The 24,250-nt window shown below is 31.6% G+C and overlaps 1 protein-coding gene and 1 long non-coding RNA gene across 3 annotated transcripts in view; both read right to left on the bottom strand.

Annotated features, from left to right (window-relative positions):
• The window catches only part of LOC113511818 (caskin-2), a 350,084-nt gene that overhangs the window by 219,477 nt on the left and 106,357 nt on the right, over positions 1–24,250 (bottom strand). The window lies entirely within an intron of this gene.
• The window catches only part of LOC128201005 (uncharacterized), a 38,011-nt gene continuing 23,514 nt past the window's right edge, over positions 9,754–24,250 (bottom strand). The window contains exon 3 of the long non-coding RNA XR_008253003.1: positions 9,754–13,675. This is a non-coding gene — a long non-coding RNA (uncharacterized LOC128201005). The remainder of the gene's footprint in view (positions 13,676–24,250) is intronic.

Here is a 24,250-nt window from a genome sequence, read left to right on the forward strand (position 1 = left end):
AATGACAATTACGTCTGCGCTATTGGTATATATTGACGGGGCACCAGTGAGGGATGATAGATGAGGATAAAGAAAGGTAAATTAGCCCATCGTGATGAATTCAACAGTAATTAATCACTATATTTTTCAGGGGAACAGTGTTCCATAATTATTCATTTAAAAAAAAAACTATCAATGGGTCTGTTTGACCTTAATACTCTTTCCCCCTCAATGGGATTATTAAACCCTATTACTAACAATCCCTTACTCCCACTCTATTGAATAATATTGTCGAAGTGAGAATGATGTTAAGTAATGTAGTTTATAGAAAGGTCCAATAAGAATAAGTAATTAAATATAAAATTTTAACAAATGCTTTCCAGGGAGGCCCGCTATGAGTTTGACCTAACAGATATTGCTAGCAATGGAATTGCTACCGCTAGTTCTCATTAACAATCCCTTATTTCCTCGAGATTTAGGTTGCTATTATGTACATTTCCATCATTAAATTTTTATTACAGAATGTAATAATAAATAGTTTATCTACTAACGTTACGTTTTAATATTTTAATTAAGAGACCAAAATCGATACACAGACATGAAAAGACTCGCATCATGCTATTAACATCAACGTACAGTTTTAATATGACATAAAGATATTTGGCTGTGCGGTTCCGGGATAGAATGGGTCAGCCCTTCCATTCCCGTGGGTGTCGTAAGAGGCGACTAAAAGAACTTAATGGTCGAGGGATGGGCTGCAGCGTCCCTCTTAAAACATAACTAAAGGCTAATTGCGGTTGCCGACCCGCTTGCCAAGCGTGGCAGCTACTCGCAATACTTTATAGAAGAGGCCTATGCTGAATAATGGACAATTAACGTCTGATATATTTTTCCGAAATTCCACATGGACGAAACCGCAATTGTCAACTAACTCACTGTACTATACTGTATACATACAAAGATCAAAACGTCACGTTGTAATCAGAGGTGTAGGTGGAAGACGTTGTCACCTTTGGCGGTGACGGTACCAGGCTCGATGCGTGCAGTTAATTTTCTGACAGTCTTTGTGATGCAAATGATTTGAACTACGCCTTACAACGTACTAGATGAAAACATATTGGAATTTTAATGATAACGAATTTATATAGAGCTGATTAAGTCAGTCACGTTGATATAGGAATACATAGAGTTTTGACAATGAAAGATTTTAATTTGGTCCAACGAGCACAAAACCCGCATAAGTTCTGTTTATCTTGTTCTTCATGTGTAATATTGAACATTATTTTTAATATCAGTTTGGAATAGCATAGAATGGGCCACCATTTTCTTTCCCGTGCATTTAAAAAATTATTGTTTTGGCTTCTATTAGTCGTGTTAAGATCTCTCATATTTTTTTAAGTATTTCCTATATACTAACATCGTCTGGTTCTATTATTATCTACCTTATATTATATAACTTGTGTTGACATCAAGACACAGCCAAATAAACAAGCAGACAGTAAAGTTATGGAGGTATCATTTAGATCATAACAGTCCAAATCTAAAAACTTTTATTAGGTATCGTTGAATTGTAATTACGCGTTTAAATTTAAATTTTATGTCGCCAAACGACGCGACTGCAATTCCACTCATTTACTAGGGCATCCAATTGGCAATTGTATCGGTGAACTGGCTCGCCAATTTATACTGTCAAAACAGCAATTCCTGATGTTGAAATGCGAACAGTTGGTATCAATTGCAATGAGTAAAGTTCCCATTTTAGTGATGTTTACGCATAAAATTCAAATGCTACGGCTGCGGATACAAACAGCAGATGTGACCATTTGACCGAATTTAATTGTTTTGAAATGTTTCCGTGTGTTGCTGAAGTAAGAATAAAAACAGCCTGTATATAACCTTTTCATCTTCGTGACGTCGTAAGAAGCGGTAATCGCACAATATATCAACCTAGTGGTAATAGTAAGATAATATCCTATCTTATTACGAAGAGAGACCCGAGCCCTGCAGAGATATATGTTAATAGATCGTATGAAACCAAACGTTCTTAATTAACGTTAGCTAACTTTTCAATTAATTATTTAATTGATCTTTGTAATAGAATTTTCCAAGAGGAGAAGAGTTCATCTGTAATTTTTTGGTAGCCATATTTTTTTTGGAATCGTTATGATTTACATTTGGATTTAATATTATATTTTTTGCAGTGCAAAAAACTGCTTCTTACTAAACAAAACCTACTTCTATACCTACAGTTCTGCATTCCAAATCCAAATGTTTTCTATTTAATGTGTTTCCGGGAGATTTCTTCGTTCATACTCGTAGTTGTTTTTGTGACATTTTGTGATAAATGAAGTGACTATTTCTTTTGTGTAAAAAATGTACTTGTTCCACAAAAAAAGACTGAGTTGTCAATCAAAACATATGTATTAAATAAGATTTTCTAGTATACACCCATCGAGTTTTAGGAACTGAGAGCTTACAGCATGGCATATAAAAAGTTATTTCAATTCACATTTATTTTATCATTTCCGTTGCTGTCTTTTCTGTGTGAAAGCTTTTAGAGGAAATGTTCCAAAAAGCAATCGCGTGTATCACTTTAGCAGCCTCTATTTCGTTTCCTCGTAGAGATAACGTTGAATATCAACGACCAGAGCCGTTAGCAGAATACGTAAATCTTGTGACAATAAACCCATAAAGTATTTACGTAATAATTTCTTCCACTTATATTTAAAAGTTTAACACTGACGGACGACACACAACCTAAATATATAAGCCCAGTATAGTGCTAGGTGGGTAATGGGTTTGAATGGAAAGGTAACCCCACCTACGTTACAAGCTGGGGCAGCACTAGTGAGAGATCGTGATGAATTAATTCTATAAGAATTAACCATGATGGTTTCCAGAAGTTGGAAACCATTGTGGTCGTCACATAAACTTCCACATGGAAGTTCACCTGATAGGGTATACATAGCTTGCTATAGTTATTAGACCCCATTCCTAACAATTTCTTTCCCAGATATCATCCTTCATTTATTTTTAATGAGAGTTCCTTATAATTAAAATATTTAAAAATTATTTATTAATGGCCAAGAAGGATTTTTTAAATTAATTAAGTTTCTATTTACATATTTAGCGTATTGTAGGTCAGACAGATATCGAAGCAAGATCTTAGACGGTATGCAGAAGGTACTAGAAAACCTGCTGTAGAAGTTTGTCAGAAAGGGCATGTCTTCTAAGATTTTTTCTTGGGAGACGTAACAGAAAGCCGTTATCATTGGATGCATTATATTATGATATTAATAATATATACGAAACAAATCTTAAACAAGACAAAAATTCATTTAATTTTTAACTGTCATTTTATTTAAGGTCAATGTCATTTTATTAACAATCTAATATTTGAAATTTTAAAGGATATACAGAAATAAGTTTTTTTTTTTACTAGATCTTACGTAATATATTTCCAGCGTTAAGGAGGGCTGATCATAATTATGATTAAGGTTTATGTAAATTCTTTTTTAACATTATTTTATTCAAACATTCAAACAATTTAATCAGACCACCGACGCGACGGTATCATCTTGTTCTTTTTATAGACATTGCCATCCAATTAAGGATAAAGCATGCTCAGGACGAAGGTATATTAGCTTTTGTCACGAAGGTAACAAAGGACATTGTAGTTTTTTATTTCAGAAAGCTTTCTGCAGTGTATTTTGGGGTATTCATTAAGAGATATATTATTCGTGAATACTTATGTATTATATAAAATAAACTTTCATATATAGCCTTTCAAAAGAGTACAATTTAAATTACCAAATATAATAAATTTTTCTTCTATTTTAAATAACCATCTAAACATCTCCAACAATCACAGTTTATTGATGTGTTTCACGCATATTCCTACATATTTTCATTATTGCCTTGATAGTTAAAATAAATGCAACATTATACACTACATATAATTATGATATACTATTTAATAGTTGATATTATTATTGAAAGTTCAAGATTACTAAAATCAAAAGAAAACCAATAAACAATAATTGAAAAAATTAAAATAACAAAATGTAATTTCTTTAACACCATATCTAACGTCCCATTTGCAACATGATTTTACAAATATGATAAAATCATTGTAACTTTTGTTATAGTTATTATTGTTGGGATAGATTGCACTAAACTTTTTAAATTATACCTACCTACTTTTAATAATTTTGTGTCATTACCATATACTTTATTAAGTAGAGATAAATAGACAATATCAGAATCAAACTAAAACCCACATTATGGTTTATCAGAACGAAAAAAGAAGGCAGAACTTCTTCCTTGGAGATGACAGTGCACTAAGTGCTACAACTTGGTTGAAACGTCGAGATAATTCGACTTAATTATCAAAATTTATCAAAACGATTGCGTAGATTTATTTTTGTTATAAATCATAAAACATACAGCGCGAAAGTCTAAAATTTTAAATACTTAACTGTTGCGCTATTGTAGGTCGTTACAATAATAGCTGTACCTACCAATAATATAGGTTTAGTGCATATTGGTAGAGGTGCACCGGCGCCATTGCGTCCGCTCCGACCGCGCCGGCTTCCGGAGTTAACGCCTGCATCACATACACATAACTGTGTATGTATACATACCACACAGTGATGTATATTTTTTTTAATGGGTGATAATGGAATGGTAACCCCTCCTGCGCTAACGGTATACGCTGGTGGGGCATCAGTGAGGGATGATAGATGAGAAAGAAAAAGCAGGTCAGTTAGCCCATCGTGATGAATACATATAGAATCCAGCACGATGGTTTCCAGGTGGAACCACGTGGAGGTCGACCTAATAGGCTGTATTGCTGGCAATGGGTCAGTTAGACCTCATTACTAACAATCCCTTTTCCCCAGTGATGTATATTAATCCTTACTAATATATTGCTACTGTTTTTCTATCACGATTCAATCATACTCCTTCCTATTATAAAACCAAATAAAGGTGGAGCTTTAAAATATTTCTTATCATTTGATTTCGTATAAAGATTGTGAAAATAATTCATGCAATCAAAGTATCTATAAATAATACTTATTAGTGCGTTGGCTCGCTTACTCAATTCATGGAGTTATTGAGTACGCTCGAGTTTTAATTTGCGCAATGTTACAATGTATAATTATGAGATAAAGCTTATCGGAATAATCCATAAATATAAAACTCTCCCAAGAGGAAGATTACTATTTCTATTGGATGCTGAGTTTACGCTTAAAATACCTACATTAAACCAAATTTTTTGGAGAATGACTACAAGCCCTAAGATGTAACTCATTTATTCAGAAGATAGTTATTCACCATTGACTAGAATAATCCGAGATGACTACCTCCATAGTGCAGTAGGAGTATATGCCGTTTAGTTCACCCTGGAAACCATCCTGGTTAATTATCGATGAATTCATTACGAGTGGGTAACTGACCTGCCTCATCTTCACCTATCGGTGGCAAACAAGCATACCGTCCGTCTGATGGTTAACGGGATACCGTAGCCTGCAGAAACCTGCAACACAACTAATGTCACACGTGCATTGTCGAGCCTTAAGAAACCTTAATACACCCTTTTTAAAACACCCCCTGCTGTAGTCTCTAGGAAAAGCTTCGGCTGGAAGATCACTCCACAACCTGATTGTTCGCGGGAGGAAGCTCCTCTGAAATAGCACTATGTGTAAGTTACCAAAAATATCATCAATAAAACAAATTTATTAATTATTGTTAAAATGGACTTTTATGTTACCAATAACACGTATTTATCTATTTAGTGGTTATTTTTTTAAACAACAATGACACACCAATACCGCTTTGGTATGCAACTTTGCATATAAAGATAATTGGACCGGAAAGATAAAGTTCTTAAAAATTGGCAATCAACATCTTATCAGGTATTTATAAAGTCGTTTCAATTACGAGCTTTTTTATTTATTACAAAGCTGCATTTTTATATTTCATATCATATACTTATTAGGTAAAAATAAAATTACTATTTAACTTTCGAGAAAATTTATTGTTATTATAATCATATCAGATATTAACTGTCCGCTACTGGGTATAGGCCTCCCTATTGGGGGTTTTGCTAGTAGTTGCCACGTTTGGCAAGTGGGTTGGCATCCACAGTTAGGCATTGGTGAAGATTTAAGGGCGCTGTTGTTCATCCCTCGACCATAAAATTCCCTTAGTTGCTTCTTACAACACCCACAGGAAAGGAAGGGGTGGCCCATTCTATGCCGAAACCACACGGCGAAAATTTAGATATACGGTTTACAAAAAATATCAAATTTCTAAGATCACTGATTTTTATTTAAAATACATTACACAAACACACATAGATAAATAGTGGGGTCGTTTTTGAGGAACGAATCCCTTGTTAAACTTATTTTAAATATTAAATTTTAATTTGATAGTTTAGCAAAACCATTATAGTATGAACCATCGAGAATTAAATGACATGCAGTTCTACTAAAAATTTAGTTCTTAAAAATACTGATTCTTAAAATATAAAATTCGACATGTAATTTTAAACATAAAAACAGAGAATAGTATTTCGGAAACAACTCCAATACTTGCAAAAATCCTAAACTTTATAGATAAATTTAAAAAAAGTAGATTTCAAAATATAAGATTTTAAGTTATCATACGTAACATTTTACGAGATTTGTTAGTATATAATTATCGCAATGTTAAAAAACTATTACAGAACAAATTACCCATTTATATAACTGTACACACGATGTGAAAACAAGACACTTTAGAAAAATAATCCGATTGGCGTTCGCTCCCTGCCGCGTCACACTGCAAAGCTTTCGCACGTATTTGGTCCAATTAGAGTACCTTCACGTCCCCCCAGTGCTGTGTCGCGATGTATTATAAATTAAGAACACATGCTGCAGACAGTAATACTTCTCTTTATCTTTCTCTCTATATATATTGGATTCCTTATTCTAAACGACTTTACAAAGTTTTCTAATTTAATGGGTTATCCGCATGAATTAGTATCTAGCACACGGCAGCGTGTCCAGCTAAGTTCAAAAAAAAAAAGTTCAATGAAAAAAGAACTGGCAACGCAGCAAGGAAAGTATTAAAAAAAACCCCAGTTGTTAAGTCACCTACTCATGTACTGGGGGGAAAGGAATTGTCAGGAATGAGGATCTAACATCTCTATTGCTAGCAATATACCCTATCAGGTCTTCCTGAAGACCATTGTGGTTAATTCTTGTGGATTTTATCACGATAGATTAACTGACCTGCTTTTATTTTCACGTATCGTCATTGGTACGTACCTCATTGGTGCCCCATCAGCGTATACTGGTAACGCAGACGGTGTACCATTTTATTATCACCCATTAAAAAACCCGTGTACAAGTACTGAATTTCTTTACAAACTTTCACTTTTATGATATTAGTAACTTAAGGAAATAAATGTAGTTGACTGCAAAAATAATCATTGAAGTTGTGTGCTCATGAGGATATTGCACAATATATACACAAGTCTTGAGAATCTCCTTTTTGAAGTCAATTGAAAAGTGATTTTAGGTGGGCGTTTAGCAAAACATTATTCTGTATAAAATATTTTCTATATAAGATTGAGATTACGCAAAAAGAACTTTGATATTTGCGACTTGTTAAGATTTTCATCTACGTACACAAAAGGAAACTCAAAGGGAAAAATATGTCGTATTAAAATCTAATAATACGAAGAATATTATGTGAGAGCTCCAGGCAAATGCTATTGTGTTATAGTGCTTTATAAAATATCTGTTTTTAACCGACTTATAAAATAAATGGTACTCCGTCTTATCACCTATGTATTTTTGTATGTTACGCTAATTGTGAGGCAGTTTAGATGATTTTATTTAATCAAAAGAATTGATTATATAAATTAATTATATATAATTTAATATTGTATATATAAACGTTAAATGTAGACAATACACAGATAAATGTACTTTTATAATAGATTATAACATTTCTATGAAAGATCACGTACTCTTCGTAAATAACTGTAAAATAATATTTGAAGTTGTGATGATTAATTTAATTGTTCTATTAACTGTTATAACGTCTTAATATTTCCTTATTTGTCACATTTGAATAACACCGTCATCAATTCGTTACAATACAACAAGGTGACAGCAATATCCACCTCCGTAAACTTATCACAATAGTTATTTCCCGCGTAAACTGTCACCGCCATATTCGTTTCGGACATCCAGCCGTCAGACCCAGGCTGTTTCGCTTAAATGACCAAATTACATGTTTATTGTACGAAGTTTGCATTAAAAAGTGCCGAATTACTTCGCTTTGTGATAGATATGAAAGGTTTATTTGTGAAAAAATTGTTGGGTCCTACGTATACTAACTAAATAATTGGAAATTAACTTTGCTACAATGACCGGATGAGTCGAAAATCGGCTTAATGGCGTAGTATGGCAACAAAGGATGTTATGATACAAAAATTAATGAAAGTTTTTGAATGTGGCATTCATATTTACGTCTTATGGTGAAGCAGTTGTGTTTGCATGACTGTATTTCGGTTTGAAGGGTGGGATATGGCGTGAATTTACAGGGTACAGAGGAATAACATCTGAATCCTTAGAAATAGCAACGCATGGGGCGTATCATGGGCGAAACAGTATACTCTGTTATGTCCACGGAACTGCTCATGTCTATAGGCGACGGTTACCACTTTCCACCAGGTGGGCCGTCAGCTTGTTTGCCATTCTTAGTTGTATAAAAAAAGTCTAAAAGATAATTAAATAAATTTACGTCTTACAGATTTCAGTTTATTCGCGTCTTTGGCATATGCCTTCCCTGTAAGGGGAGTTTTGCCAGTACTTGCCACACTTGGCAGGCGGGTTGGCAACCACACTATTATAGCACATACTACATCATTGTAATATAACATAGAATACCTACGTACATATAAATAGAGATAAAAAAAATAATTGTCTATTCCATTGTCCGCCCATTTGTCACGCACAATCTATTGTTATTTGCAAATCAATATCGGGAGTGTGTAAAAATTAGCATAATAAGTACAAAATTATATCAAAGCACAGTTATTATTAAGTAGGTGAACTGTATCAAATCATGAATACAAATTTATCTGTACGCGTATAAAATAAAGAGTGAAATCGCTGCATATAAGGACATAAGTGAAAACATGCGATCTCTTATACCGTGAGTGCATCACTCGTCAACAACTCGACGGACGCATCAAAACTCAGTCAATAACAATCATAAGGCATCAACCGGTGAATCGACAGCTCGTACGTTGCCACTAGTGTTGCCCAATCGATTATCAATGTATCAATAGTGTTAAGATCAAAAATCGAAATATCGATTTCATAATCGATTAAAAATATCAGGTAAAATAAGTGGTTATAATCTAATATCACATATATTTAGCTTTACATTTATTACCTTTCTAATGCGTCACTTATGCATTCATTCTTTAATTCCATATACACAAAAGTTGTCTGAAAGAGATTGCTTAGTAATAAGATCGCCTTTTGTACTACACTGTGATAATTGAAAATCTTTCCAAATTTTGCAATATTGGTGCAATAAACTGTTAAATAAATAAATAATAATTAATCCTTTACTATCAATAGTTTTGATTATATAGCAATTTATTATTAGTTCGATCCAATACTATCGATTAATAGATATTATAAATAAATAAAATAAAATTTTCCTATTTCAGTTATATACCTATAGTTTACATTAATTAGTGTGATTTAATTTTAATTACTTACCTACATTATACAAATATTAATTAATAAAATACGAATTATAATAGTAGATGGTAATCAATTATTTTAAATACTCTTTTATATCGTATTATTGATTATAAAACTATTTGTGGCTTCAATCAAATTGTACGGTAATCGACACCAAACGATTATAAGACAACACTAGTTGTTACTATGTCGGCACAATTACAATAATTGAATCAGGAAACCGTTCCCCTTTGCCGGAGTAAAGTATAAATAAATCAAAAAGGGGCCCTCTCAACATACCATTGGCCAGTCGACCGATGTGTTTCTTTGCCCTGCTTATTTAGACTCGGTATTCGACCGTCCGGACCGAATTGACGCGTACAATGACGTTTTCAATGAAGTATTATATTTTGCCATAATAAAATTCTCTCTCCCATCAAATCTCAATTCTAAAATTGAGATGAATTCGTATGGTGGAGTATTAATACAACGGGGTCAATTCTGAGATGCCATTTCTTTAAATACTATCTATCTCTTTATTTAAATACGAATTCGATATCACAGCGAAATCTTTTTTCTAAGGACCAATACGCGTCATTTTTTTTATAGATTAAAACAAGGTTAATAATGTACAATATAATCTCGATTATCCGAACATTCGATTATCCGGACTTATTCTTCGCAGCTCTAATTACTGATTTAGAAATGGTATTATGTATTAATTGAGTAAACAGATATTATATAATTTATTCTTTTTACAGCTCGTAACTATTTTATATCATATTGTCTAAATGAATATAAGTAAAATCCTTTACATAATAAAAAATATTAAAATTTAATTATGTAATGTTTGATTCGACTTTAAAATCAATTATCCGGAATTTCGATTATATGGAATATCCCTGGTTTTGTTTGATACGAATAATCAAGATTCTATATTACTATAAAATAGTAATATCGCGAAATTATCAAATTAAAATCTTAGGTTAAGAGTAAAGAAATGGCACCTCAGAATCAGACCTCAATGTGTCAGAATCAAACATCTTCAGAATCGAACTCCTTGACTTGTTTCTTAAAAGTTCCAGAATCGTAATCTAAAGAGGAAAGATTTAATTGTCTGCTTGTTTGTAATGGATAAACTTAAAAACTACTAAACTGATTTTAAAAATTCTTTCACCTACATATAAAAAGCTACTCGTATATTATCAACGAGTTACATAGTCTATATATTTCGAATATTTTTCTACTCATACGAATCCAGGTCGGGCTTTTTCAATTCGATTCGATTTATAATATTAAATACTAGAAATGTTTTTTTTTTAATGGATAATAATGGAAAATAATAGTGGAGGTCGACCTAATAAGGTATATTGCTAGCAATAGGGCTGTCAAACTCCATTGCTAACAATCCTTTTCCCCCTACTAGAAAAGATTTACCTTGAACTTTCGCGGGCACACGAGTAGCAAGAACTACCTAATGACAATAAGACCGCCATATTGTATTTGTACAAGTAAATTTCACTGCAGATACCTATTAGTTATATTTTTTATACCTTACACTATATAATACAAATTATAAGAAATTGTGTTAAAAAATAGGAAGAAAGACTTTATTGTTTCCTCCAAAAGATTACAATAGTAAACTTATTAAAAATATAAAAAATACCGACTTAAATTGTGCCAAAACCTAACTGGTTGATTAAAAAAACTTATCTATTGAACCGATTTTGATAAAATTTCTATGGAACTAATATGTAAATATAACCTTTCAGATAAAAATGAAATTTCCAAATCAGTTTACAACTGACGGAGTTGAGGCAACAAACATAAAAAAACTACCGAATTGAGCATCTTGTTTTTGAAGTCGGTTGAAAATATACTTACACATTCATTCAATAACCATACATACTATATATTAACACCCAAACCAAACCATATTTAGTATCAAATATCAAAAAACATACTGTCTCTAAAATTCCTTTTAAAAAATAAATTTTTTCATAAATAAAAATATTTCCAATTTGATAATAACTGCACCTGCTGACTACTGTATTAATAAAAATAAAAATCACGTATTCAATACCGCGTTCATATATATTATTATTTATAATTCTTGTTATAACCATTCATAAGAAAGAAACAAAAATATCGAATTTCGGCATATTCAATAAAGTCATGAACAGTATAAACTCATACAAGTTTCAAACAATCTCATATTAGCCATGAAATTACAGTATTACTACCAAGATACAATCTCGACGTAATTTCACCGTATCTCCGACCGGATTATCGACGAACGTGTTTCATACATTTGTCGATATAAACTTTATGAGGCTCTGTCTTAATACAAATATAGCGAAATTCGCTTCCAGAATCAACTTTCGCTAACGAATATGGTCGTATCGGGTATTGCATTTCGACACGGAATTGTGATGTCTACATGCGTTAATGGGCCATACACATACACATACACATGTAATATGCAATTTTAATATTTATTAGTAAACAGTTAATAATAGGCTAATAATAATATTAGCTTCATAGATACTCATAAAACTCGAGTCCAATCCATAACAGGCCGGCGTCTGTATTGGTTACGAGAGCGCTTATCGACAATTAATATGCGATAAAAATATAACCATAATATGCTGAAAGTTGCATTCAAAACCATTTATGGTAGTGTCCTACAAGTGAAATTAAAAAGTATTTTATAGTCTTCTTCAATAAAACTCAATAAAAATGTAAACAATTCATTTGTTTACATTCTCATTAAATTATTTTGAAACAGAATTTAAATGAGCCTACCATAAAACAACTGATGTCCAACTGTCCAAATGTTAGTATCAATAAAAAAATAACAATAAATTGATTTAATGTTTCATTTTGTAACTAATTTTATTTAAAAAATGTTTCTATTATAATTTCAACAATACTTGGTTAGCATTTCTGTCACGGTCGCCAAAACGATCACTTTGAAATTATTAATTTGTAAAAATAAATATGATTAATCAAATTATTACTTTATTCATTAGTTGCAGACATGACAAAGTAAAAAAAGATGATACCAATTCGACCAAAGACAAGAATAATAAATAAAGTGATTGACATGCAAAACTGGCGGGAGAGCCTCGTAAATTGTCATTGACATAGAAATATGAAGCATAGACAATTTTATTAAGTTCTATTAAAATAAACTATAAAAAAAAAACAGGGGCCAAAAACTAAAAAAAACTTGAAGTCTTCTATACCAATATGGTGCGTCCAGCTATCAAATTAGTATTGGAATATCAATTTGTTTTTGTTATTTTGACCCATTTTTATTCGTAAACAATATTCAGGTTCACTGGTAGACGACTTCCTTAGAAAGTTGCTAACAATTTCGATTTCAGCATGTATAAACGGCCCATTACGGCAACTCTTGTACCTTAGTTACAAAGGTGTACCGTAATTAAATACACACTAATTAGCAGACTTGCGAAGGCAATATTTTAACGAAGTAATCACCAACACTCAGCTAAAGTTTGGAGCCGCTCTCTGTACAAAAAATATATTTTCACAGTCGTAATACCTAATGGGGTAGTCAAAGATTTTTTGCTACTCAAACACGACAAAATGGTTGGTATAATTTGAGTAAAGTTTTGTTTACACATGAATCATAATTTGAATGTACATTTTAGCTAACGCTGCGGCGTGATAATGGTGAAAATCATTATTTAAGCGAACAAACCTGCGGAATATAGATAAATAATTAAATAAATCTGGGAATTTAACGTTTGTATTATAAGTACAATAAATTATCATTAATTTATATTAAATAAATTAAGAGTATTTTCCCAAATTCAATATATCTATTTAAAACAAATTGATTGATCGCTTTCCAATAATCTTATTGTTTCCATAACCTTGTTGCGAAGCGTATAGCTCGGTTTAAGCATCATTACCTGCGAACAAATAGAAAATATATTAGAAATTCTGATTGTTTTTTATTTAATATTCATAGTAGAAAGGAAGAAAATCAAAGATCTTATTAATATACATTAAAAAATTATATCTGAACGACTTAACGTCTGTAACTAGAAGATATTTAAGAAAAATTGAGGTTTTATAAATGGTTAAATATTTTTTAGAAATTTGCTCTCTTTTTCTGTACATTTTTTCTGACATCACGCAAGAACTAGTGCACTCACATTGAATGCGGTTTTCACTGTTGTGTTTCCGAAGATCTAATTAAACAGTAGTGTATATTTTATTTGGATAAATCATCTAAAGTGATTGTAAAATTTCTATGGAAGCCAGCTGAAAGTATATCTGTTCGAATAAAAAAAAAAATTATCAAATCGATTTATAAATTAAGCAATTATTAAGGAAAAACAAAAAAATAATCAAGATTACAACCGAATTGAGAAACTCCTCTTTTTTGAAGTCGGTTGAAAATTCATTAATTTTCTTTGAAATTTGACAGCTACTTCAGATGTTGCTAGTACGTAACACAATTAGTTCCATACGAAACGAAACAAGATCAGAGAAGTGCGGAAGACAAGAACCCCATAAACTCGTATAACGCCAACACTCGCTTTCAAATAGCAACCTAAATATTGTAAATAATAAAGTTGTTTATAACAACGTCGGCAGCTCATAAAGATTTATGAGGATACCCGTTCTAAATAAATATTTTAACATTGACGGAAAATCGATGTCTTTAAAAAAGTGTTTTATTTTTTTTTTTCATCGGTTACGGTCTACCTACGCCTTTGGATATTTGGATTTTTTTGTTCATTTATAATGGTTGATGGAAAAAAGTTATTATTAAATAAAATATAGAAGGATAAGCATACTGAAGTGGCAATAGTCTGGTCACATAGCTCAAAGAATCAACAACGGATGAGGAAGAAACGTTATTGAGTGGCGTCTCCGTACGTGAAACAGTGGTCAGGATCATAGTTTATAGCAGTCTATGGGGGAGGCCTATATTTAATAGTGTACGGATAATGCCTGAGATGAAATAGTATTAAAATATTACTTAAGTAGAACTTTATTTCAAAACATAAAAACTTCCATAGTGACACAAAACTAATAGTACTAAACTATTAAGTAACTGAGGTTTTGGGTTCGATTCTACGTATAGATGTTAAGAAGTTAATACCTTAAATTAACTCATACTTTTTATCCTAATTTACATTGACAAAACCGCGGGACACAATTAGTTAGTGCAGATAAAAATGAACAAAAGAATAATACTTTTTATAACAAGGAACAGTCTATGTCCCTCTCGCCTTTAGCTATTATTTTATTATTAATATTTTCCTCAAAATATACGAGCTATAATGCGATAAATGGTGCAGAAATAAATGTTCCAGACAGCGTGTGGTGGTAGGATGGTTGAGATAAGGCAAGGGCGAGGGACGAAAATGATATCTATTAACTGTTCTTATTTTGTTTTAAAGCCAACAACACTTACAAATTGGGTAATGTCGCTTTAGTCTACGCTTTGTCCTTTGCACATATCCTTTATATAAAAATAAATAAATAATCCTGGACATATTACATAGCGTCCTATAACCTACCAAATGGAGTAATAAACGAAAATAGATAGGTATTAATTTTAATGTTATTCATGAAAATTTTTATTTTGGATTTATAAACATCTTTAGCTAAAACGTAAATAATACTTTTGATCATTCAAAATCGTGTAATATTTTTAAACGTTTGCTCTACAAACCATATCTATGTAAAAACAGTTTATTGTGTTTGATGAATACTATCTACAAAGATTTGCACACCATTGAACATGGCGTAATATATTGAACATTAGAAAAACAATTGTAACATCTTATTATGTAATTATGTTTCTGGCAAACAAATGTTATTGTATTATTATTATTAGAAATTGTAATTACGCCATATTATAACAAGTTTATTCGTAAAAATAAAGTTTTTCATAAAGACATTATTTTATGGTTGTAGAAGACTTATAATGAGCTTATATTTTTTATAACTGTTTTTATTTTAATTACCAATAAATATCATTAATATAACGAATATTTTTGTTAGCAACATGACCTAATTGTTACAGACCCAACTTATAGGAACCAACCTTATTGGTAAAGAAATTCAAATAGTAATTCGTATTTTACTGAACTAAGTACCGTTTTACGGAAGTCTGTATAACTGGTTAGTTGATTACAATTATTTTATTTTATTTCGCTACCATCCGCTATACGTATACATGCGTCTTACAATTTGAGCTAACATTTGAGGATTGATTATAATGTTTTCAGATTAAAAAAATAATCTCAAAACGCTATAAAATAATACTCGTAGGTACAACCAAATTGACGACCTCCTTCTTCTTTTGAAGTCGGTTGAAAATTTAGGACCAATCAAATTTTTTTTTATACAATTTAGAATGGCAAATAAGCTGACGGCCCACCTGATGGAAAGTGGTAATCGTCGCCTATAGACATGAGCAGTACCACGGACACATCAGAGTACACTGTCGCCCATCATACCCCCCATGCGTTGCCATTCCTGAGGACTCAGGTGTTACTCCTCTGTACCCTGTAACTTCACTGCCATATCCCACCCTTCAAACCGAAATACAGCCATGCAAACACAACTGCTTCTCGGTAGAAACACGAATGGGACAGAAGTACCCAAGCAATCGAGTTTTTCCAGTAGTTGCCACACTTGGCAGGCGGTTTGGCAACTGCAGTTAGGCTTTGGTGATTTAAGAGGGACGCTGCTGCCCATCCCTCGACTATTAAGTTCCCATAGTCACCTCTTACGACACCCACAGGAAAGGAAGGGGTGGCCCATACAATGCCAGGACCACACGGCAATTGGTATTGATAAACTCCATATGATATTACAGTCGTGAGCATATCTGTTATATTTTATAGGTTTCGCATTTGCAAATTTGACTAAGGGTTATCCTTTTTTAACGTGTTTCTTTAACTATTATAGAGTCCCAGTCCTGTCCCTCGGGACTGCCGGACTTCAACAAATCAAAACCCCGTGGTATTTCGCCTCCGCAGTCTCAATTATCCTTATTGATTAAAACACACAAAATAATATGGTAAGATATAATGGAACCGATCGGATCTAATAAATCTATACCCGGCTCATTACATCGATACAATCGCACGAGTATAATTTGTCACGCGCCTGGATCTTGATGTATGATGAAATATTTAACTTCACATGTTGGTAACACTCGAAGATACAGTATCTTCGACTCACATAATATTAATGTCTGACTAGTGTCTATAATTCTTTTTTTATTATTTTTTTTTTCTTAATTTTTTCTACTATAATTTAAGATTGTGTTCTACAAAAAGAACGGACTTCAATTGTGGCAAAACCAGTTATTTTAATTTAAAAATTAAACTACCGAGCCGATCTTGATAAAATTTCTACGTTTCCATAGAAATTTTCTTTCAGATAAAAAAATTATACAAACAATCGAATTGAAAACCTCTTTTTTTTTAATTGGTTTAAGACCATACAGCCTGTTTAGACGGGTAAAAGGTTTCTTAACTTATGGACGTTGCCAATATCAGGGGTTTCACATACGCGTTACCGAGACTGATGAAACCTTAATACGCTCTTTTTGAGAAACCCCATGCTGTAGTCTCTAAGGAAAACCTTACCAGAGAGCTCATTCGATGGCCTGAAAGTTTGTGGGAGGAAACTTCTCTAAAATTGCACTATATTGGACCATTAGTATCACAAAATCAATAATTTCAATCATGATAAAATATAAGATCAACATGGAAGTAAACTCTATCGATTGTAGAAAATATCTTCAGAAATATACAACGATTCACCTCGTTTTTGAAGTCGGTTAAAAATAATGTCTAGTCACAGAGCTATTTTAATTATTCTCACCATTGTATAAATGGTGTGGGCTGGAGGAATAAACCTTCATTTTATTTCTTTATAAACCTGCGAACTGGAGAACGCTCAATTAGTATTGCAAATAAGAAGTCACAAAAGAAAAGGGGTTCTTTTTTCAAATGGACTTGAATAGGCATTGTTCGGTTAAAATACTGCGCGTAATATTACAATTTTGGAGAACATTCCCTTTTTCCGTTTTCTTCACTGTGTTCTCTTTGTTAAATTGTTATCAATTTATTCTGAGATATAAATTAATTAATTAAATGTGTAAAAGAGAAACTTTTTTCATTATACGTGATTTATATTATTAATTGTAAAATTTTTTTTATTATAGAATTTACTAATTTGATAGTATTCCCATTTTCTTATTTAGAATTTTTGATGAGATTTAATTTATGAATATTATATAAGTATAGAATATTAAATTTGATAGATTTTTATATTTAAGATCAGGGAGGGTAAGGGATTGTTAGTAATGCGGACTACCAGTCACATTACTAGTATTATACATATATAGCAATGTCAGATGCAGGTGTCTGGAAACCATCGTGCCGAATTCCAAGCGTATCATTCGATCAGATCTAGATCCAGGCGTCATCACGATGGGTTAACTGACCTGATTTTTCATTCTTACCGATCATCTTCCACTGATGCCCCGCCGGGGTGGGTCTACCGTTACCATTTCATTATCATCCATAAAAAATATTTAATATCATACCATATCTATTATATTTGTAAAAAATAATTAAAAGGTACATAAATTAATTATATTATTTTAATAAATTTGCGACAGCATCGATGTGTAAATCTCTGGAACATCCTGTTATCACCAGTACAGTGAAATATTTAATTAAAATTTCAACTCCTCAGAGGCGGATATCGAGTGAAAATTATCAATTCGAGAGCGGGGCACAGATGTGATCGTCTACTGTTAATTATTCGTAATTTATTGTAGCATTCGCCGACTATTCGCCAAGGAGCGGGAAGCCGCCATTTTGAGAAAAGATAATTTGTCATAAACATATCAAAATGGCTGCGAATGACAGACGATCTTGTTAGGTAACTTTACCATTATTTTCTGAATTTATTGTTATTATTGTATGATACGATCCGTAGTAAATTTCAGTACCACATAAGATCACTTCACTATAGATATACGCTTATCAAGTGGAGATACTATTTTTTTTTGTATTTCGTTTGTTATTTTTTATATTATTGTTATACGTGAGTGTAAATAATAATACAATAAGTAGCTTAGATTATTATTAGCTCATGTTACTATTAGCTCTCTAAAACCATAAGTATAACAGTGAAATATTAACAGAAAATTTCTCTTGAAACTATAATACCAAGAAAATATTTTGAACTAGAAAAGTGTATCTAACGACTCGTAAGAGAGCTAGTTTAGTGGAAAATAAAATTACAGTAACGCAATTCACAACCCAGATGGGTTGTGAACTGCAAGACCTTCCACTACAGCAAAATAGAATAAATCCCCTAGATTTTTCTAGTAACATACGTTGAATTGGTAAATAAAATACAAATGCATGTTTCTATACACATACGAATCATGCAACTATACACATAAATATACATATTTCAAGCACAAAAACAATTGTTTTCTCCCGACCTCTAAAAAAGTTTTAATTCTACTGTATGTATTTGTTTTTTTGTAAACAATATTATATGGTATTTTAGCTTAGCCGATTTGAAATGTATTTTAACAATTATTTATACGAGTAGATTGAAAATTATTGTTTTATAAAATATTTTACTACGTTTAAGATTTATCTAAAGATAAAAAACAATTTTTTCATTGGATATTTTTTTTTATATTGGAAAAAATAAATATGCAAATTATTTACTTCTTTGATTTCGAATATGATAAAACCCAATTTCCGACTCTTACAATACCTTATAACATATTATTTGTTATTAAAATTAGACAACTGTATATATAACACTTATATCTACAATGTCGTTTTTATAAATTGTGAACACTTTAAATTTTCAGTATATTTATTATACGAACAGAAAGAAATAAATCAGGCTTTGTCTTAACTTCATTCCATTTACATGAATACACTTTCTCGTGGCCAGCAGTGTACGAAATAATCATAGCAAACAACTCCACGCCACGATGTGAAAATGATTTACGTAGTGGAAGAAGAAAAAGCAGCCGATTTCCCCGCCACATAAATCCAAAGCGACCCGGCCTAAAAGAGTTATAAGCGAATCACATTTTTCCATTCGCCTTCACCGTGTATTTCATATAGAGCACTGCATGCAGAGTGGGTTTTTCATCGCGGCCTTGAGTACAAATTCAAATGGAATACTATTGATAAGAGATAAAAACACATTTATGTCACATTGGGTACGTATAAATTCGCCAATATTTAAGTATATTCTGTCTATTTTCACGCTATATAATTTAGGGGATATGCAGAGATATTAAATATAAAATTTCTTCTGTAATTCCGCAAATTATGTTTTATTTATCAATTTTTAATGATCTTAATCTTAAAAAATGTCTAACTAGTGTGTTTCATTACTTCTTTTCTCCCAATAAATTTAATTTTGCACTTTTTGTTGTACAATCATAAAAGATTAACAAACACATCAGAGGTAAATACATACAGGCTTTTTTATTTTAAATAGTGAATAATATCCGTATATAGATAATATACATGATATACCTGCCAGTAATGTACCTATGCATTACAGGACGATCGAAACCAATATCTAGTATGATTTAATGAAAAAAAAAAACTCGATGACAGAAGTAGCTACGAGTAACAAATGGTTTGTGTACGAGAGAACTACTGCCAATAAACGGTAGAAGCGGATAAACAAAGCTCTTTTGTTTCCCGTTAAAATAGCGAAACAGCACTGTTTGAAACCTAATTGAGGCCAACGGAACAAAAATAAAATTTGATGTTCATTTTATTGCACCTATGTGTATTACGCCAATTTGATACTGGCATAAAGGGAAGTTTTACGCACAGCTTACGAATTTAATTACTTTATAATGTTGAAATAACAACAACAATTCAAAATGTAATTGAAATTAATTTAAAGGCTAATAATATTATACAAGTAATTAATCAATGTACGTATATATTAATCTTATATAATTACATCAAAAGAGAAAGCTTTCAAAAATACTATTTTATTATTATTGTCTTGTGTTATTTAAATATGTCTATATAGCAATAAATATTATGTCTCTAGGTAAAATATATAAACACCATAGGTGTATTTAAAAGGTGGGCTGGATGGGCAGTGCCTACCCTAGTTTGTGATCAGAGCTTGTAATTATCTGCAAAGACATACTGAAGAGTACAAAATGTAGCTTTCTAAAGAAACAGATTTCCAGAAATTAATCTCAAATACCTTTGGACATATTACAGAACGCTATCTAGTCCTAGACTTGGTAAAGCTTGTACTATGGTCACAAAACAATTGATAGAAACTTTACTTTTTTCAAAAATACATGTTATACTCGTTTATAGAAAACACCCAGTCTAAAACAAAACATTTTTAAAAGTCTAACTGCAGTTGCCAACTTGCCTGCCAAGCGTGGTAACTACGGGTAAACTCCCCTTATGGGGGAGGCTTATGTCCAACAGTGGACAGTTAATGGCTGAAATTATGATGATATACAAACGGACATACTCATGAATACAAAGACATTAATTGTACTGAAATCGAACCCGCGACCATTGAAAAATAAGGCATTGTTAAACCACTACACCGCCAAGGTTATCAATATAATCATATATTCATTAACTTTATAAAATATGTATATAATAAAAGCAAGCACCATAAGAGACCGGAAATCTCGTAGGACGTAAGAGGGTTGCCGATCGATAACCATTCGTATCCCTTGGGAGAGCGGAGATATGGTTGCTATGGGCTGTGGACTAAATTATATTATTCTTTGTACTCATATTTACAATGACAATATAACTTGATATTTATGGCTAAAACATATATGGATAGGTATTATTTTGTCACCATCTATTTTCTGAGGCTATATTGAAAAATTTTATTATAGAATATTATTTACCTATATGGGATACCTCTAAAATGGGGGTAATCTCTCTAATATTAGTAATGGGGATTTTAGTCCCCGTTGCTAACAATAAACCCTATCAGATCGCCCTCCACGTGTCCTATTGGCACGTGCCCAATTCTGCTGTCAAACTAAAACGCGGGAAAATATATCTGTTGATACTACAGAATAAGTATTCAATTACTTAAGAGTTGCTACCGTCTTTCCATATATTCATAGAACTGGAAAATAAATCTATGCAACCATCTAGAAGTATCGACACAATAAAATAAATGAATATTCATAGTGTTCTGTCTGTCCATAAAATTTACTCGTGTATTGATAGGTATCATAAAACAACTAAATTATAATGTAAATTTTTTTAATTTAATGAAATGATGCACACATTTTATTCAATTTTTTTTCAGAGTTTCGACTACTTTTTGTCTAACCTGTAGAATGGATGATCGACAAGCCACTCATTAATCATGATTTGTTATAATTTTTTGAGTTTAGCTTGTAATTTATTCTTTTATAACTATTGTAAAAATAATATTTAGGTACAAAAAACCAGTTTCTTTAAAGATTGTATTAAACTAAAACCTATAGTTAGGATCCGATTAGACTCATTTCGCGGTTATTGAAAACATCAGTAGGTAAATTTCTAAGATCACTTTCGAAATTTAGACGAAGTAAATTTTATATAAAACATACTCTTTAGTTAAGAAACATTCCGAAAAAATTGCACTGCAATCATTCGTTTGACAGACACAACAATTTATACTCGTAGATTCCGAATACTCGTATAAATAAGAATTGTCGTAGTAAGTAAAAAAAGCATACCATTTAAAAAAAAACTCAATACATTTGCAGTGAGACACTACTTATTATAAATATAAGATATATATTTATTAATCTTCAATCTGTGATTAAAATAACAAATGAACTGTTTTAATTCTAACCAGATGTGCATGCACGTGTGGTTATTTAGAAAGGGCCAATCCGCCTGCCAAAACCCTTACAAAAGTCTCCTTATGCTCCTATATCTAGCAGAGAGCTAATGGCCGATATAATGAGATGCACAGATATGACTGTAAAATAACTTCATAATTGAGTGACTATTCAACATAGCAATGTGTACGATAAATAAATACTGAAGTAATTGATATGATATCCTAAAGAAAGTAGCCAACTGTATATCATAATTTATATTATCGTTCAGGAAGCTATGGATTAAACAAGTTTACTTGAGCACCACTGCGATGTCTCTCTTACGGTATGAGCAATGAGGAGAAAAGACAAACGTAATAACATATGCTTACTGTTGGCCACATTGGCAACTAATTATTATTCCAATTAATACTATTTTCAACCGACTTTAAAATAAAAGAGGTTCTCGGTTGCATTTATTTCTATATATTTTTTACCTCGTAACTCTGTCAGTTGAAAACAGGTTTGGAAAGTTCTTTTTTTTTTCTTTTTAAAAAAATACAAATCTTTTTGTACCGCTTTATTTTATTTTGGTCAATAAAGTTATTTAAATAAATTATATATTTGTAAGTATATATCTTTGTTGTATAGATTGGTCCCATAAATTTTTTATCAAAATCGGTTCTGTAGATTAGTTTTTAAATTAAAATAACTAGTTCTATCACAATTGAAGTATGCATAAACGGCCGAATGGAGAACAACAAACTTTTGTGGATAGTATAATCACTGTGTTTGTGCCATAGAATAATTTTTACATGGGTAAAACCGCAAAATATAATTCGCGTTAGATAATTTCAGTTAGAAACATTGTTTTGCCACAGATATTTGACGTTGCCTTAAATAAATTATTACGTTGTCGTAACTATTACAAGTACATTTTTATAATATTTTATTCATTTTAAAGATAACTGACTGATAACTTATTTTTATATTTCTATTCGACATTAAAATAAAAAAAAAGCTCTCAATGTCAGTCCCGAGTCGATAAATATTTTGTAATGATTGCCTCTTACTGCATTTTTTTTTTCGTAACAAAATCTTAAACGTCGTCTATTCTCAGTGTGTTCTTTTTTCTAAGGGTCAATGAAATTTCATATTACATTAAACGTTAAAAGGTAAGACCCAAGCAAAAGTGATTAGGGACAGTAAAATACATAATAGCACTTTCGCCCACTTCAGAGAGGAAATTGGTAGTTACTCTTTAAATATGATATGACAGTGGATTAATGGCGGAGGCTGGAGCTGGTAAATATCTATTTTATGCATTACGTACTGGTCGCAGCTTTCTAACAGATATGTATATTAAAATAAAATCGTAGTAATTTGTCGTCTGTCTGTCTGTTTGTTAAATTATCACAATATAATAAATAAACAGATTTCAACTGAATTTACTAGCGAGAAGGTCGACCTGGTAAAGTACATTCCCTTCCCCCCAAAAAATTATCAGTACGTACTTGTACATTATTAGAAACAAACATATCATATATATAATAGTACATACAATATTTAATACATGCAATCAATTAAAACACAAACAATAAATTGTATGTAAATCTAGCTGTCGACACCAGTGACC

Source organism: Galleria mellonella, unplaced genomic scaffold (assembly GCF_026898425.1).
Source record: "Galleria mellonella isolate WM207_F2 unplaced genomic scaffold, CSIRO_AGI_GalMel_v1 utg329, whole genome shotgun sequence".
Taxonomy (NCBI): Eukaryota; Metazoa; Arthropoda; class Insecta; order Lepidoptera; family Pyralidae; genus Galleria; species Galleria mellonella.